Consider the following 13,329-nt stretch of genomic DNA (forward strand, 5'->3'; position numbering starts at 1 on the left):
TTGTTGAGGACTGTGATATCTCTGTTCATCGGGGATTTTGGTTTGTAGGTGTTTTGTTTTGTTTTGGTAGCTTCTTCGCCTGGTTTTGTTATCAGGGCAATGTTAACCTCATAGAATATATTTGGAAGCTCTTCTTCCTCTTCTGTGTTTTGGAGTCGTTTGAGGAGAGTAAGTATCAACTGTCCTTTAAATGTTTGGTAAAATTCACCTGTGAAGCCATCTGGTCATTTGTGGGGAATTTTTGGACTACTGGTTCCATTTTGTTTCCAGGAATCAGTCTATGCAGGGTCCCAATTTTTCAAATAAGAAAAAGAAAAACGAAGGAAAGAAAAGGAAGACACAGCTATAGGAAAAATTTAGGAGAAAACCAAAGGTTTTTTCGTATGAACTGTTTTAGATGCTGCCGTTATTTAGGCGACATGTCCTGGGCACGAGAGCAGCAATGATTATCTGGAAAATGTCCCTGCTGTTCAGTGAAATGGGTTGAATCATTCAGTCATGACGTCTGAAATATTCAAGGGATGTAGCAACGATAAAAAAGAAAGGAGGGGGAGATGAGAAAATAAAAGTGGCAAAATATTAAAAATAAAGGAATCCAGCTGAAGTCTATGTGGGCATCCATTGTACTAACTTTAAATTGTCTGCAGATTTGACATTTTTCAAAACAAAGAAGTTAGGGAACAAAGCCTCCACTCTTCTTCTTGTTAAGTCTTATATTTCAGCTCAACTACAAAATGCTACGTGCCAGCACCCTTCACAAATCTCTTAAGTAGGTTTAGTGATTTCTCCTTAATTGGCCACGTTGTTTTAATAAACCCACAAGATTGTTTCTGCTAAATTATAGAGAAGAGTCACATAAAAGAAAAATGGCATTTGTGATCCAAAGGCAGGGGAAATCATCTGTTAAAATGTTAGTTTATTTCATGTCTTTGTTATGCTCAGCAAGTTATGTCATTTAGTTATTTTTAATCCCAGTTAGAGAGGTTTACATTTATTTTGGAAGGACAAGTGAAACAGACCCCAGCAGGGTTTGTCCTTATCAATTTATATCTCTAGTCAAGCTGCATTTTGTTCTGTTTAAATGTGTTTGGAATTATTTTAGCCTGAGGATAAAAGTCTCTTGAAAAATTAGATGATAAGTTGAAAGGCTGGGGAAGCTGTTGTTTTTTAAATTTCTATGCTCATTTGGAACTTCTTGATTTTGCGATGGGAAAGAGGAAGGGAAGAAAGGGTGAAGTTGGAGTGATTCCGAGATGGCTTCTAGAAAACTCTCTCATTTCAATAGAAGGTGCCTTGAGTGTGTGTTGTGTCCACACCTTTTCTTCTTCCATGTTTTAATTTTGCCACAAAGGGGAGAGCAGTCTCAGGGGCTAGACTGTGTAGTTTTTAAGGAAAAATGGATCCCTTCATCAACTAGAACTAAAGGTTTGGCCTTTGGGAGTTTCCTATGAAGATTTTGAATGCCAAGGTGCTCACAAGTCCAGAAGGAGAGCAGAGGTGCAGCTGTGTGGAAGCCCACGGAGCCTGTAACCTGGCTCCTTGCTTCTTTGGTGTGGACCGCAACATCAACACCATGTAGCGGCTTCTGAGAAACGCATGCTGTCAGGCGTCATTTCAGAATCTGTGTTTGAGCAAGATGCCCAAATGGCTCCTATGCCTGGTAGAGTTTGAAAAACACATTTCTGGAAGAGCAGCCTCTCTGCATTTGCTACTATGCCATAGAATCAGCTAGGAGACTGAAACTACTGTTGCCTGGTGTGGTGGGCAGTGGGTGGAATGGTGTCCCCCCCCCACCCCGCCGCCCCACCAAAATAAGACATGCGCTGAGATCCTAGCCTGCACTACCTGTGAATGTGACCCACTCTGAAATAGGGTTTTTGCAAATGTCATCCAGTTACAATGAGGTCATATTAGACATCCAGCTGGTGTCTTAGAGAGACACAGGGATCCAGAGACACAGAAGAGACACAGGGAAGGAGGCCACATGACGATAGAGACAGAGATGGCCTGATGCGGCTCTAAGTGAAAGAACGCCCAGTGGTGCTGATAGCTGCCAGAAACTAGGAAAAACGCAAGGATCATGCCCTTGAGAGAAAGCACGGCCTTGCCAGCACTTAGATTTCAGACAATAAATTTCTGTTAAGTCACCAAGTTTGTGGTAATTTATTATGGCAAGCCCAGGAGATTAGTAAACCTGCGTCTCACGTCCAGAAATTCTGACTTAATTATTTGGGGTACATCCATGGCTTTGGAATTTTAAAAAACTCTGTGGTTCTAACGTGCAGGCAAGGTTGGAAGTAACTACTGTAATTGTTCAGAGCACATACAAAGGCAGTTTTATATCGAACTCTGAAAAATAGTCAAGGAAGTTAGGAAATGGTATAAAAAAAAATTGTTAAGTTAGTGAAAACAAAAGCTAACTGTACCCAGCCATTTGTATATGTTAAAATTATGCTCAAAATAGTATGCATATGCATAATATATAAAACTTATATATGATAAGGTCCTTTATTTGCTTTGCTTTGAAGACTAATAAAATATTTTAATACAACACATAATCATCCAGTGAAATCAGATTGACTCCTTTTATTATACCTGCAGGAAGATTTTTTATTGTGCTAGAAGGCCAGGCCCCACCATCCCTCAACCAGCAAGAGAGTGTTTTAGAGGAAAGAAATAGTCTGTTATATTCCGATCTTACAAAGCCAAGCCCCCAAAGTGACAGCGAATGTCCTAGCCACAGCTCTGATCTTTTCCACATTTGTGGAATTTAAACTTAATTTGAGAATTTAATTATAAACATTCTCAAGTACGATGTTTATTGTTTACAGGAATTTTATAGGAACATTGAAGAGAAACCATTAAACGTGTTATAAACAATACATTATTATTAGAGGAGAAAACATTTAAAAGCAGCTAACCTGATTCCCATCATACAGTGGCAAGTTGCTAGTTTGCCTATGTGCTGAGAAATATGTGAAAAATAGAGCTGCACCTCGCTTCTACCAAATCAGAATATTTGGCTGAGAATTTGACAATTCACATGTCATATTTAGTGGTCTGTCTTAATAACAGACATGTGAAGCTTCTACTCCCTGACCTGAATCAAACTGTAAAACTGTAAAAAAAAAAATCTGTAAAGATTGTATGTACATATAGTAAGAGTATGAGAAGAATTTTCAAAATCCAAACTTCATTTTGTTTACCCATGTTTCTTAGTTTTTCTACCATAAACAACTACAGCATTTTTAATTTAAAGAAGTTGCTGGTTTTAATTGTTAATAAGGGCCAAGGTGACTTTCAGTAGAAAAGGCTAACAGACATCTTCAACCTGGGAAAGCACACCATCCCAAGTCCTGCTTATAGCCAGTAAGCTTTAGTCTTAGGAAAGTCATGTCTTAATCAGAGCTCCCAAGTGAATAAGCATGGGAGATAGAGATTCAAGGATGATGCTGTCCTTGAGTTCAACACAAATATTAAGCATGACATGAGCAGAGCTTTACAAAAGGAACACATCATGAGTTTCTAAGTCATGCCACTAAACCTTAGAGCTGGCCATATTAAAGACTCAGGAAAAATGCACCAGATGGTGATTTGTCCCCAACCATCAAAGGTTATTGACACTTCTCTGTGAGTTATAACTGTACAGTACCTTCTAAACTTTCCTAGAAAAAAGCCAAAGAAAATTAATGGTAAGTCAATAAATTAATGTGTCTAAATTCTGTCATTATGGCTCCGTAGAGAGAGAAGCATGGAGGAGAAATACCATATACGTTGTGTATCAGTAGCTGAGAAAGGGAAGGAGGTTAAGCTTTAATGGACTCCTAGATCATGCCGGGCAATGTAATAGAAACTTTGTATATGAAAGCCCATTCAGGTATTACAACTGCCATACGAAGTAGCTAATGACAACCAGGCTCAGAGAATCTTGATTCACCCCTCGTGACAAAATTAAGTGTCAGAGCTACATGATAATACAAAAACTTACTGACTTCTAATCCAGGAAGGACTTGACTTTTAAACTCACAATGCAATGATGAGCATGAAGGATGAAGGGTGAAGTTTCCATCGGGCTCTATTTAACGGCACAAGTTTAACAGAAACTACGTTAAAAAAGTGGGAGCATAAGAAATAGAAAGACTAAGATAATGCATAAGCAGTTAAAATAATTAAAAAAGAATTAAAGGCAAATTAAAAAGAAGGTACTGTATGTAGTCTTTAATATGGCTGAGTCTTGAATGTGGCTAACTCTCAGCTCACTGTATCCAGGTTTTGGGGCATGACTAAAAAATTCCTGGTGAATATTTACCTTTTCATGTGTTCCCTTTGTAAAGCCCATGATTAAGTTAGTTTTGGAAAGCAGGAAGTTGGGTAAAACAGCAATACAGCAAGTCAATACAGCATAGCAAAGAGGAAGAACAGAATAGGGTCCACCCTTAGTGTGGGATGTGTGTGCTTACCGAAAGTATTTCTAATTTTCTTTGATATTCCACAGTTCCACATAAACACTACCTGTTATTAATAGTGACTATGATAGTTGTGGCAGAGAAGTTCAGCCTAAACTGCCTGAGGAAGACAGTTGAACTCCATTCCACAGAACCCCAGAGATTAATAGGATTTGGAATCACCAGGTATCAGAGAGAGCAGGAATGGGATGTGATGATAAAAACTCTTATCAAACTAGGGGGCACCTGGGTGGCTCAGCAGGTTAGCCTCTGTCTTTGGCTCAGGTCATGATTTCAGGGTACTGGGATCAAGTCCCGCATTGGGCTCTCTGCTCAGCAGGGAGCCTGTTTCCCCCTCTCTCTCTGCCTACTTGTGATCTCTCTCTGTGTCAATAAATAAATAAAATCTTAAAAAAATAAACAACCTCTTATCAAACTAGGAATAGAGGGGAACTTCCTAAACCTGTTGAATGGCATCTATGAAAAATGTACAGCTATCATTATACATAATGGTGGACAACTGAAAGTCTTCCTCCCAAGATCAAGAACAAGGCAAGGATGTCTGCTCTTCTGCCTCCTTTCGATATGGTACTAGAGGCTCCAGTCAGGGCAATTAGTCAGGAAAGAGAAATAAAGAGCATCTGAATTGCCAAGGAAGAAGCTAAACTCTCTCTCTCTGAGATGACATGAATCAATTTCTTGTACATAAGCAATCCTAAAGAACCCACCAAAAAACTATCAGAGTGATTTCATCAAGGTTGCAGGATACAAGATTAACATGCACAGATCAGTAGTGTTTCTATGCACGGGTGATAAACAGTCCGGAAATGAACTTGGAAAAGCAGTTCCATTTAAAATAGACATTGAAAAGTATAAAACATTTAGAAAAAAAAATCATGAAAGAAGAATAAGACTTGTACACTGAAAATTATAAAACACGACTGGAAAAAATTAAGGAAGATATAAACGGAAAGCTATCCCTCTAGTAAATACTTGATCACAGATCATCACTGTGAGGCTGGAGATAGAGGTTTATCTTTGGGATTGAACAGCCTCAGAGCAAAGAAAACTCCTGGTATCTGAGATTGCACAATAGTAATGACCATCGCTTTATCCCAATAAAGTTAACCCTGCCAAGGAACACAACCCACAAGTGTGGACGTTGTCTTTCAAAAACTAAGTGTTGAGAAACATTTGAGGAACATCTCCAAAATGAGAGATGTATGTTAAAATGACATAATGGAGCTAACAGAGGAGAACTGAAATGATACAAAACAAAACAGAATTCTCTAAACTATAAAACAAGGGCAAACTTCTATTTTTAAAAAAAATCAGAATAGGAGCTCTCAGAAGTAAATGAACCTCTGCAAAGAGAATCAACAGAAGGATTAGAAAACCAACATTGAGGAAATCACCCAAAAACAAGAATGAAAAGAAAGTGAGTTACGTGAAAAGAGATGTGAGAGTCACAGGAAATCAACCCAAGACACCCAGAAAGAGAAAAGTGACTCTGGGAAAGCCAGTGACAGCGAGTCCTGATGTGGGTTCAGAGCCTTTGGCATCAGCCACCCTAGCAGAAGAAGGTGTCCAGGTTCCAGGCTACTATCCCTTTTCGTGTCTGAACACTAAACTCAGGGAGCTCTCCCACAACGTAGGACAAAAAGTCAAAGATGGAGTTTGAGAGAAAAACATCACTAGAAAGTCAATCCAGGAGACCAAATCCAGGAGCTCCAGCTAGACAACGGAGAAAATGAAGAGGAAGAAAGTATTGAGAAGTAATAGAGATAAATTTCCAGATCTGAGACCTAAAGGTTTCCAAAATGATTTTACCTTGTGTGTAACATATGTAAAATGCAGGCCTCTGTGTATAGATGTGGGTACACTTGTAAGAAACACAGAAACTCAAACTGAATGAGGAGACAGAGGGAATATGTTCCAAATGAAAAAACAAGATAAAACCCCAGGAAAAAACCTATAAAAAGGAGAGATAAATAACTTACCTGATGAAGAGCTGTATCTATTTAATATATACACTTGTATATTGGCATTATATTTATTGTTTTGGAAAGTGGTATGGCACATAATTTCAAGAGCCATTAAAAATCATATTTTTTATGCAAACACTAGCTTCTATGGATTTATCTTGAGTGAAGAATTAAAAAGAATAAAAGTTTGTTTAAGAATGTGTTTACTGGGGCACCTGGGTGGCTCAGTGGGTTGAGCCTCTGCCTTCGGCTCAGGTTATGATCTCAGGGTCCTGGGATGGAGCCCCGCATCGGGCTCTCTGCTCAGCAGAGTGCCTGCTTCCCCCTCTCTCTCTGCCTGCCTCTCTGCCTACTTTTAATCTCTATCAAATAAATAAATAAAATCTTAAAAAAAAGAGAATGTTTATTGCTGAGGCACCTATGGGGCTCAACCAACTAAGCATCTGGCTGGTTCAGGTCATGATCCAGAGGTCCTGGGATGGAGCCCCGTGTCAGGCTCCCTGCTCAGGGGAGAGTCTGTTTGTCCCTCTGGCCCTCCCTCTTCAACTGCTTTCTTTCTCTTTCCCAAATAAATAAATAAAATCTTAAAAAAAAAAAAAGAATATGTTTACAACCATTTTTGTTATTGTATTGACAAATAAAAACAATCTAAAAATATCCAACAACTACTTAATCTATAATCATTAAAAATGAAAATGACTGCGGACACTCTACTGAACAAGGAACACATTTGGTACAATGTTTATTGAACAGAGGACACAAATTGTTCCCATTGTGACCGTTAACATGAAATGTGTAATGGAAGCGAGAACTAACAGGGAATACACATGAATGAAAGTAATCTAATCGAATCTCGAGAGTAGGAGTAACAGTTTTTCTTCTATGAAAATATGCCTCTTCAATTATCCTATGGAAACAACAAATACTTTTTTTGACTTATATCTCGGACTGACTCCATGTCAGAGATGGGCCTGTGAGGCACGTGGGTGTCCTTGGGTTTCTTGTCCAGCCCCGTCTCCTCTTCTCCGGTGGCATCAGATATGCCACGTGTGAACCGGTCTTCGACTTGCCCTCTCTGTATACCTTTGCTCTAATGGTTCTTCTTCAGTCCACCATTCTCCCTGTCTCTCTCTCACACATACACACACACACACACACACACACACACACACAACATGGACTGACCCCAACGGAAGACTACTTCTGTGTTTCCATCATGTCCTTGTACGCCGGGGGCTGCAGCTTGTTTCCTTCTGACTTTGTGTTCAGCGGTGCTCCCTCTCTCACAATGCAGACACCTCGCAATTTTTCCAAGTAGCACAATTCAGACTGATTATCTTTAGCTCTCTAAACCTGTGGTTGGGAGAAAAAATAACCGAGTGGGGGCTTTGCCTCTCTCAACAGTTCTAGCTCATCCTACTTAATGCTGCTGATGCGTCCTCGCTGCCCCCAGGGCCGCTGGCAGGAAGCATGGAACGAGATGGTACCACACGAAGAGCCCACTGGCAGGAAGGCGCTTGGAAGAGGAGGGCATCTTCTGAGACAGTCTGAGGTTACTGCTGAAAGAAAAGAGAAGATGGAGAAAAGATAGGACTTGCCTCAGCTGATATTAGCTGAGGGAAAGAGCCTGTGAAAGCTTCTTGCTGCTGTGGTAAATCATGACTGCTCAGTGTGTCCGCTTGGATTTAGTTCAAAGATGCTGTTAGAGCACGTGAAATGTAGGTGGAAACATGCTAAGAACACTGGGACTCTGTCTGAAACACCCAGGTTAACATCGTCCCGTCACCTTCGAGTTGCTGGAGCCACAGGAGTGAAATCCGTGGTCAGTGCAGAACCTGTCACAGACTCTAGGTCTACCCCCCCAGTGAGGAAAGGGACTGTCTCGGTAACCGGGAGATGCCTTCCGATGGCTCTCCATCTAAAGAAGCCAGCTTTTTCTTGGGGCCTGAAAGCATTTCCATCATTTTATTTCAGGAATTCAGAGCCCATGCCCCTTTCACTGTGTGCTATGGTTAGTCCCACCTGTAGGTCTGAGTTGGGTACACAGCCATGTTTTACAATGCCTCCAGCCAAGATTAGAGAGAAAAATAACAAGAATAGAGAGGGAAAAATTCATCTTTGTAAGATTTCCGGGCTGATGCATTTTTTATAGAGAAGCTGTGGATATACACGCATGAACACACATACATGCACACACCCCAACCAGAAATCCCAAGTAAAGTAGCACTTGGCAGAAAGAGGTTCTAATCAAGGATGAACTAAGAAATGCTGATACATTTGATGCTGTGATTTGCAGTAACAAACACGGTCATGTCTGGAAATGTCTAGTCAGGTCCCTCCACAATTATCTGAACTCAGAATAATGAGTTTTACAAGTTTTACAACGATGAGTTTTACAATTTTATATTGTGTCCAATATAATTGTTCCAAAAAGAAACGTTCAAAGTGTGTCAAAAGCAAGAACCAGTCCGTGTTCCAACATAGTTGCATCTAAAACCAGGAGCTCAAATATTCAAGGATTTGTGATAAGGGAGGCTTTATTCTTTTAAAAGTAAAACTCAAAACTGGAAAACCACAAGGAGTATTATCACTTTGTGACGCTGCTCCGTTCAGTACATTAGCAGAGTCATAAGCCCTTAGGGAAGAAATCAGCTCTAACAAAGGTGCAGTCAAATCTTTTTCTGTTCTTGGATTGTTTCTGTACTCATCAAACCATCAAACTATTTCCATCCTATAAAAAGGAATAGGACACGGCTTCTGTTCAACTGCTAATTAGCTCAGATACCAACCCAGTCTTGGACCATGCTGATTATTTTCTTTAACTAGTAACTGTACTCATCTCGTTAGAAATACCATGGTGATTAAGTTCACAAGCTTTGGAGTTATGGAGACCTGAGAACCAGACTAAACCCACTTACTACGTCACCTCAGGCAAGGTAGTTAACCTCTCAGAAGGTTGCCATGAACACTAAGTAAGATAACACACGGCAAGTATTCTTTTTTCTAGTTGTAGATTTTAATACATATCTCTCAATAGCTAACAGAATAAGACACAGAATCAGCAAAAACAAAAAATTGAAGAGCATTATTAAAAACTGACCTACTTGGCATATCATAAGGATAGCGAGGCAATCTTTGGGTATTTGGAAATTAAACACAATTCTTCTATGTAACCCATGAATCAAAAAAGAAATCGCAATTACAATGCTAATTTTAAACAGAGCAGCAATGAAAATACATCTTATCAAAATTTGCAGCATCTGTAACAATTCATGCACCGACTATTCCATGCAGGTCCCGGCACATAGTGGGTGTTTGATTGTACCTACTGGTACCATTTGTAATAGGACAGTATCGTGGGATTACAGTGACTTGCTGGATGTCTAATAATTTAGAATGATAAAACACCTTTGGAAATTAGAGAGATCATTCATGTGCTTATTTTATTTTACTTTACTGTTTTATTATAATTTTTTCATTATGTTAGTCACCATACAGTACATCATTAGTTCTTGATGTAGGGTTCCATGTTTTGTTGTTTGTGTATAACCCCCAGGGCTCCATGCAACCGGTGCTGCCTTTAATACCCATCACCAGGCTCACCCTTACCCCTACCCAGAACCCTCAGTTTTGATTCCTGGAGTCCATAATCTGCCATGATTCGTCTCCCCCTCTGTTTTCCCGCCTTTCATCTTCCCTTTCCTTCTCCTAATGTCCTCCATGTTATTCCTTATGTTCCACAAATAAGTGAAACCGTATGATGATTGTCTTTCTTTCTTTGACTTATCATGTGCTTATTTTAGACATGACGTATTTCTCATGTGTACTTGGAATAAAAATGATTGTATTCTCTATCCTCTCTCTGGGCCCTTTGGCCATATTCAGCAGACAGGCATATTGTTGGGTGTGGGTGGGAGAGGAAGGAGCTAAAATATTTTCAGTCAAAAGGGGCGTGATTTAGGGGCGCCTGGGTGGCTCAGATGGCTAAGCATCTGCCTTCAGCTCAGGTCACGATCTCAGGGTCCTGGGATGGAGTTCTGCATCAGGATCACTGCTCAGCGGGGAGTCTGCTTCTCCCTCTGCCCCTCTGCCTACTCATGCTCTCTCTCTCTCAAAAAATAAAATCTTTAAAAAAATCTGTAGGAAATATTGTACCTTTAATTATTTAAAATAAAATAAAGTAGTTCATTCACATAAAAAGCAGAAAATGACATAATTCTACTAATTATGGTTAAGACCACTTTCTAGATCCTGGGAATAATAATTATATTAATTATAACAGTAGTTATCATGTATTGAGTCACTTAATAAATAAAAATACCAATGCTCAGAGAGGGAATGTAACCTGCTATATGTCACAAAGCTAAAAAGTTGTAAAACTGGTTCTCAAACTCAGGCAGGCCTTGCCTTCAAATCATCATAATGTGCTTCTTTTCTAAACTGTGTTTACAGTGTATATTCAACAGTGAGAATCTGTAATGTTAAAAAAAAGAGAGAGAGAGAGAGATGCAAGGGAAGAATAAAAATAACTTGTTGCTCCTACACACAGTTGCAACTACTGATAATATTTTGAAGTATTTTCTTCCCATCCTCTTTCTTTGCATCTCTTTAATTCAAATTTAATTATTCTGTTTTGGTTCTCTCTCAGCATATTCTCAATCAAGTAGAACGTGTCCCAGCATTTACATACCAAGAGAAACCACTTTGTTATTCCTTCCACATTTACCAATGACAACACAGAACCCTCAGTCTACTTGTTCTGCCTTTTCTCCCCATCAGCCTGTCTCTTCTGTGATCTCCCTGAAACCACAAACCCCTGAGTTATTTGTCCCTTCTCAGCTTCTGAGTTGCCTTGTATCCTAACTAGAGGCTCTTCCCTTGGATATGACTAATTAACCCCTCAAGGCTCCCAGGAAAGTAAAGGACTCAACAGCTTGACATTCGTAAAGCTCACAGAACCCCTTGTCAAACATGACAAAACAGGGAGCACACAATGTTGACAGGGTAATCCGAGTGAATTTATTTACAATTATCCTAATAAAATATGAACCCTAATTAATAGCCTAGACAATGGACACGAGTTTTCAGGCACTGGTTTAAAGAACTAGATGGATCTGAATTTTGATCCTGGCCCTACCACCCTCCAGCTGCAAAAATTACTTAATTTCTCTAAGCCTCAGATTTCATCATCTAGAAAATAAGAATAACTGCAAAATGGAGACAGATTTTCAGGACTGCTATAGGATTAAATCATATATGTATATAAAATACCTAGAAAGAGTCAGGGTTTAACAGAACTTAGTTCCTTCACCTCTTTAAGAATCGTATAGTTAGGGACACCTGGGTAGCTCAGTTGGTTCAGCACCCAACTCTTGATCTCAGCTCAGGTCTTGATTTCATGGTTGTGAGTTCAAGCCCCGCGTTGGGCTCCACACTAGGAAAGGAGCATACTTAAAAAAAAAAAAAAAAAATTACCTGGCTAATTAAATGTATCATCTGTTTTTAAAAGTAAAATGTTTTAATGATATTGAGAATAAAAATGTGGGTGTCAAGAGATATCAAAATATCATGGAGATGTAATGATGTATTGCTATATTTTGAAATAATTTACATTTTTACTATTAAAAGTTATTAGGCATATGTAAAACTACAGAATGAACTTGGCACTTTCCAGATTCATGGTGGTTGAATATCACTAACGGCTCATTCAGTATTTCATGCTCTAATTACAAAATTATTTTCATAGGGACATAAATACTTACCATCAAATATAACCTTTAACCACATGATTTTAGTCAATCACCATTAATTTGTCCCAACTATTCTCATAATGATGTGCCTCTAGCTATCTAGCAGTTCATTTCCTAATTCTGGTCAAGAAAAAGAGTGTAGGAAGTGAAATGGTAGGACTGTATAAATTCTACTCAGTATGACAAAATAAGGCCCAAGACCTACTAGTTCTAGAAAATAAGAATGAAATAATAAATATACCTAAACACAGTTTTTTTTTAAAGGAAAAGTTGGAGAGGATAATAAAAATGTGACATATTCTTCTTGTTATACATAATAACCAGGGATTGGAAATCTTTAAAAAATGAGGTGTCCTAGTAGTTGCTGGGGGTTACAGGGATGAAGAGGGATAAATAGGCAGATTTTTAGGACAGGGAAGATACTTTGTATGGTAATATGTACATACTGTATGTAGCGAACGGTATCTTATGAATACCTACCATTATACAGAATAAACACACCTAGTGAACTGTGATGGCGCCATGGACTTGAGATGATTACAATGTATCAGTGTATGTTCATCAGTTGTAACAAATGGACCTCTCTAGTGGAGACTGTTGGTAGTGGGGAAGGCGATGCCTGTGGGTGGGGGCGGGGGACACCAGAAATCTCTCTACCTTCCTCTTCATTGTTCCATGAACCTAAACATACTCTAAAATATAGGACTTAAAAGAAAAAAAAAAAAAAAAAGAGGCAACAAGTCAGTGAACCCAGCTACTGTGTTGCTGTCTGTATTTGGGGATTTGTTCTTCAGTAACAGTTGGAGCGAGAGAACGGTTACTTGAGATGGGCAGAACAGGGAGGCACAGAGAGTCAGAACAGATCCAAAGAAAGCAAAGCTCAGCAAAAAATTCAAATTAAAAAATAATATATAGAGGCAAATAGTCTGTGAGCACCAAAAACTTGAACCTCGTGGGTTTTTGTGGGGTTTTTTTGGCCAAGTTTGGCTTTGGTGCCAATGTGATCCACTTCAACAAACCTGCAAGAAGATTAAATAAGATCAGCTTCCTGCAAGACTACACCAAGACCCGCACGAGAGTCACAGGGGATGTTCTCATGCTTTACTCGGGCAGACGCTCTGAGTAAAGCTCCCAGAGTAAATTTAAAGG

This window comes from Mustela lutreola, chromosome 1 (genome assembly GCF_030435805.1).
Source record: "Mustela lutreola isolate mMusLut2 chromosome 1, mMusLut2.pri, whole genome shotgun sequence".
NCBI classification, from domain to species: domain Eukaryota; kingdom Metazoa; phylum Chordata; class Mammalia; order Carnivora; family Mustelidae; genus Mustela; species Mustela lutreola.